At 36.4% G+C, this 5,846-nt stretch overlaps 1 non-coding gene across 1 annotated transcript; it reads left to right on the top strand.

Moving 5' to 3' along the window:
- The first annotated feature begins 5,312 nt into the window (after positions 1 to 5,312).
- On the top strand, positions 5,313 to 5,384 carry Trnah-gug. The gene has a single exon. It is a non-coding gene; the product is annotated as a tRNA-His (tRNA).
- The last annotated feature ends 462 nt before the right edge of the window (positions 5,385 to 5,846 follow it).

The raw sequence follows: 5,846 nt of genomic DNA, 5'->3' as shown, positions 1-5,846 counted from the left end.
TCCAGTGAAATGACACTATAAAGTCAGCATCAGTCCTGCGCTATCACAAGGAGACAAACTGATGAACATACCACAGACTCCCAAAACACAAATTAATTATGCATGAACTCACCACACGCATGCATCTAGCATATGGGGAGGCCGTCTTTAAATGACCATGTATAGCTGTTGATAGGACATACATTAAACAATACTAAATCAAAACTGAAGTTTATTTTGACATAAAGATCTTATTTATTTGGATAATTTCATGGACATGATGACTTGTAATTTTAAACAAATGATTTGTTAAGTTCAGCTTGCATGCATTGTATGAATGTTATTTTAATAACATTGTACCCGTATGAATCCATGATTGTCGTGAAGTGGTGATATATTTGAATTTAATACATTTTATGCTCTATTACCTGACCTGGAATGCATTCGTAGCAATACCCAGACAATACAATACTGTGGTATAACTGTATATATATTGTGTACATAGTTTAAGCATCTGCGAGACCAACTGTTCTAACTTACAAATGTCCAGGTGACGAGAAATAACATGAGAGGACTGTTTTTATTTTTGACACGAGCTGTAGGCAATTCACTTTTCAATTCGTACTATTCTTCTCTTTGGATAATGACGCTTTAACTTGTAAGCGAAAAAATACATCACTGGCGTCACGAGCAGCATCAATACTAAAAATGTCTTTTAATATAAACGGCTACCAAACCTGTGCTCGAGGTTACAAATAAATGCTATGTCCCATTCACCTGCCCTCTGGACTGGTTTTTAAGTAAGTTGTTTTCGTGCCAAATTTCGTACAGCATGATTATTTAGCCTCTTTATCTTAATCCTTCCAACGTAGGTATCTTGTGATAAAATTTGTTGTTTGCCTTTACACTGTTACAATGTTTTACCATTAATATATATATATACATGTATATGTTTGTCGAAATACAAGCTCCTCAGAGCTTATGTTAACTATGACATATATTCAACGTAAAATAATGATTCTTGTATCTTGTATTTTGATGTAACATTCCACTATGCTTTTATCCGATAGTTTTAAGTTAAAAAAACACACACACAAGCTTTTAATCACAAACTTTTCCTCGAATGCGCCTATGTATAATCTTCGGCACGATGAAGGACACAAGTTAAGGTATACTGTTCAGTGGCGGATCCAGAGGGTTTTTTTTGGGCTTCAGGAACCCCACCCCCCTGATAATTTTCTTTAAAAATCATGTATTTTCACCAATTTCCTCATCTTTTCCCCTCATGGACCCCCCCCCTGGAAATTTGCCATCCTGATTATGTTGCGAGGTATTTCCGGGTCACGTTTTCGTAACCTACCGGTTACGTAAAAAATGCAACTTTTCAATTCACAAAATCTTGATAATTTACTAATTAAAGATAGTTTAAAGAATAAACGAGTTAACATAAACAATATTAATACATTGTAAATATTATTTTCTTGAATGTTTGCGAAGCAGACGACGTTTGATCATAATCTGGAAACTAGAACATTTTTTCCAAAAAAATGTGTTTTAACATTTGAAAGAAAAAAGTTTGAACGGGAAAAAAAAAATTGTTCTTTTATGAATTAATGAAAGTGATACAGAAAGGAAATATAGTAAATAATTGATAGTAAATTTATCAAAAACATCATCCTTAGAGAGTATGTTCTGAGCATGATCGTTTAGAAGCTTTGCAATACTTCACACTCTTTCAAACGCGCATCAGCTCGAGATTAGGTCCTGTTTACAAAAGGGCGACTGGAAGTAGCAAGGCGCATTAAATTGGAATTTAAATTGCGTATATTTCGGCAAGTAAACATTGTTCACAAAGCCCATGTGGTCTGTTCATCTAATTTAGTCAAGATGTACTCAGAACAGTCGTTGTTTAGTCGCTAGGGTCATTCACAAAATAATTAGTGTTATTATATAAACTTCTTGTAATTAAGTCCCCCAAAACTTCTTTTGGGGACTTATTGTTTTTACTCCGTTTCTTATTATTATTATTATTATTATTATTATTATTATTATTCTGTGTTCCTCTTCTTCTTCTTCTTATTCTTCAGCCATGAACTTGTCCGGAGGTTTTCTCAGAAACTACTGGGCGGATAATCATGAAACTACACACATATACTCATTAGGGGGTTTAGGTGTGCAACAAGCTATTTTTATCTCGACCGGAAGTCCAAGATGGCCGCTATGAATTTTTGAAATTTTTGGGAATTTAAAATTTCTAAAGGTGTTCGCTAAGGTTAGCCAATGTCACCTATCATATTTTACATGTTTTACATATATTTTCCAATGCATTCCAAATTTGGCATGTAGGTGTATGATGGTACCGCAAACTCAACTATGACATCCGTTCTCTAATTAGACAAAATGGCTGCCATATACTGCTTACTGATTGGTCGAAGCTTCGTTGTAGTTCGATTTCATTCAAATTTAATATGTATGTGAAGTATGGCATTGCAAACTCAACTGCGGCATTTGTTTTCTCATTTGACAATATGGCCACCATACACTGGGTTCTGATTGGTCGAAATTTACATATTGTTCGATTTCACTCAAATTTAGTATGAAAGTGTTCTATGCAATTGTGAATTGCGACTATGGGGACAGTTTTTTTTATCTCGAACGGAAGTCCAAGATGGCCGCTATGAATTTTTAAAATTTTTGGGAATTTAAAATTTCTAAAGGTGTTCGCTAAGGTTAGCCAATGTCACCTATCCTATTTTACATGTTTTATAGATATTTTCCAATGCATTCCAAATTTGGCATGTAGGTGTATGATGGTACCGCAAACACAACTATGACATCCGTTTTCTTATTAAACAAAATGGATGCCATATTCTGGTTACTCATTGGTCGAAGCTCCGTTGTAGTTCGATTTAGTTCAAATTTTGTATGAATGTGTAATATGGTATTGCAAACTCAACTGCGACATTTGATTTCTAATTTGACAAAATGGCCACCATATACTGGGTTCTGATTGGTCTAAATATAGATGTTGTCTGACTGTCCCCGGAATCGGTACATAAGGGTTTTAAGTGATGCCGAACACAATGGTAACAATTTCGAAAAGCTCAGTTACCATGATAACGAAATGGAGGCCTCTGATTGGTCGAAATTTAAATGTTGTCTGATTCTGCCCGGAATTGGTGCATAGGTGTTTTAAGGGATGCAAAACACAATGGTAACAGTTTCGAACAGCTCAGTTGAAATGGAAACAAAATGGAGTCCTCTTATTGGTCGCAATTTAGCTGTTGTCTGATTTTGCCTAAGTCCAACAGGGGTCGTTGGGGGACTTCTGTAACGGCCATCCGTTACAATTAGTACTAGTTATTCTGTGTTCTTCTTTTTCTTATTCTTCAGACATGAACTTGTCCGGAGGTTTACTCAGAAACTTCTGGGAGGATAATCATGAAACTACACACATATACTCATTAGAGGTCTAGGTGTGCAACAAGCTATTTTTATCTCGACCGGAAGTTCAAGATGGCCGCTATGAATTTTTGAAATGTTTTGGGAATTTAAATTTTCTAAAGGTGTTCGCTAAGGTTAGCCAATGTCACCTATCCTATTTTACATGTTTTATAGATATTTTCCAATGCATTCCAAATTTGGCATGTAGGTGTATGATGGTACCGCAAACACAACTATGACATCCGTTTTCTTATTAAACAAAATGGATGCCATATACTGGTTTCTGATTGGTCGAAGCTCCGTTGTAGTTCGATTTAGTTTAAATTTAGTATGTATGTGTAATATGGCATTGCAAACTCAACTGCGACATTTGTTTTCTCATTTGACAAAATGGCCACCATTTACTGGGTTCTGATTGGTCCAAATATAGATGTTGTCTGATTGTCCCCGGATTCGGTACATAAGGGTTTTGAGTGATGCCGAACACAATGGTAGCAGTTTCGGAAAGCTCAGTTACCATGATAACGAAATGGAGGCCTCTGATTGGTCGAAATTAAGAAGTTGTCTGATTCTGTCCAAAATAAGTACATAAGGGTTTTTAGCGATGCCAAACACAATGGAAACAGTTTCGAACAATTCAGTTGCCATGGTAACGAAATTTGGCCCTCTGATTGGTCGAAATTTAAATGTTGTCTCATTCTGCCAAGGTCCCTAACTCCAACAGGGGCCGTTGGGGGACCTCTGCGACGGCTATCCGTTACAATTAGTACTAGTTATTCTGTGTTCTTCTTCTTATTATTATTCTTCAGCCATGAACTTGTCCAGAGGTTTTCTCAGAAACTACTGGGCAGATCATCATGAAACTACACACACATATTCATTAGGGGGTCTAGGTGTGCAACAGGCTATTTTTATCTCGAGCGGAAGTCCAAGATGGCCGCCCTAAATTTTTGAAATTTTTGGGAATTTAAAATTTCTAAAGGTGTTCGCCAAAGATAGCCTATGCCACCTATCCTATTTTTACATGATTTATAGAAATTTTCCAATGCATTCCAAATTTGGCATGTAGGTGTATGATGGTACCGCGAACTCAACTATTGCATCCGTTCTCTAATTAAACAAAATGGCTGCCATATATTGGTTACTGATTGGTCGAAGTTCCGTTGTAGTTCGATTTCGTTCAAATTTAGTATGTATGTGTTATATGGCTTTGCAAACTCAACTGCGACATTTGTTTTCTCATTTGACAAAATGGCCACCATATAGTGGGTTCTGATTGGTCGAAATTTACATATTGTTCGATTTCACTCAAATTTAGTATGAAAGTGTTTTATGCAATTGTGAAACTTTTCTGATGTATCTTTGCGATTATGGGGACAGTTTGGGGAACTTCTGTAATGGCCCCCCCATTACAATTAGTACTAGTTATATATAAGATTCACATAAAAAATACAAATCACATCGATATAGGGTTTTAATACGTATGGAAACGTAATAGAATAGATCGTACTGTCTGTATTTCAAAATAAAATTTCATTTGATAAAAAATTAAAGTTCAAAAAGTCCCCGGGGCGAAGTTTTTTGAGAAAATGAAAATTGGAAATTTAATAATTATAATTTCATGTACATTCTCGGAGAGAAAGATATCATTAACATCAGCTAAGTAAGTGTATGTGTTAAATATATTATTACAATGTAAATGAATGATTTGTTTTCTAATTAAGTTTGTATGCGTTGAGTCCCATGCTGGTGAAATTCCACACAAACTAGGTGAAGGATAAAAAAAGGAGCTGATAAACACAGGAGGATGTTATCTCCGCCTCCCTTTCGTGGTGCCCTGCGAACACTAGGTCTGGGTAGGTTATCTGTCATACATATCCGCCAATACAGCCGTGATCGTATAGTGGTTAGTACTTCGCGTTGTGGCCGCGACAACCCAGGTTCGAATCCTGGTCACGGCAGACGGCTGTGTCAGTCGCTGTTATGGCACGGCGGATTATTTTTTTAACACTGTTTTGGATTATACAATTTTATTTATCTAATTTTTTTTGTCAAAGGATTGTTTTTGGGGATATGCAGATATCTTATTTCTAGTTTTAATCATCAACATATAAAGACAACAGGCATGTATCATACTGATCAATACAGAGGATCTAACACAAGTGATATGGTGCGAAAATGGAGACACGAAGTTCGCCGACTGTCGGTGTTGAGCACAAACAATGGACTGGACATTTCAACCACTGCAGATATATCCGTGTAAAACTGCTCTCCTGCGAGATAAGGGTGGTATGGAATATTCCAACAAGAATGTTTCCATCGAACATTGCAATCGTATAGCATGTACCATGAACTCGTCCTTTTACCAAGGCGGCCGGGGTTCGATTCCCTAATCGGACGTGAAATGGTATGGATTCTCCTCC

This window comes from Mizuhopecten yessoensis, unplaced genomic scaffold, assembly GCF_002113885.1.
Source record: "Mizuhopecten yessoensis strain PY_sf001 unplaced genomic scaffold, ASM211388v2 scaffold3819, whole genome shotgun sequence".
In the NCBI taxonomy this organism is placed as follows: Eukaryota; Metazoa; Mollusca; class Bivalvia; order Pectinida; family Pectinidae; genus Mizuhopecten; species Mizuhopecten yessoensis.
This window is presented reverse-complemented; position numbering and strand designations above follow the sequence as displayed.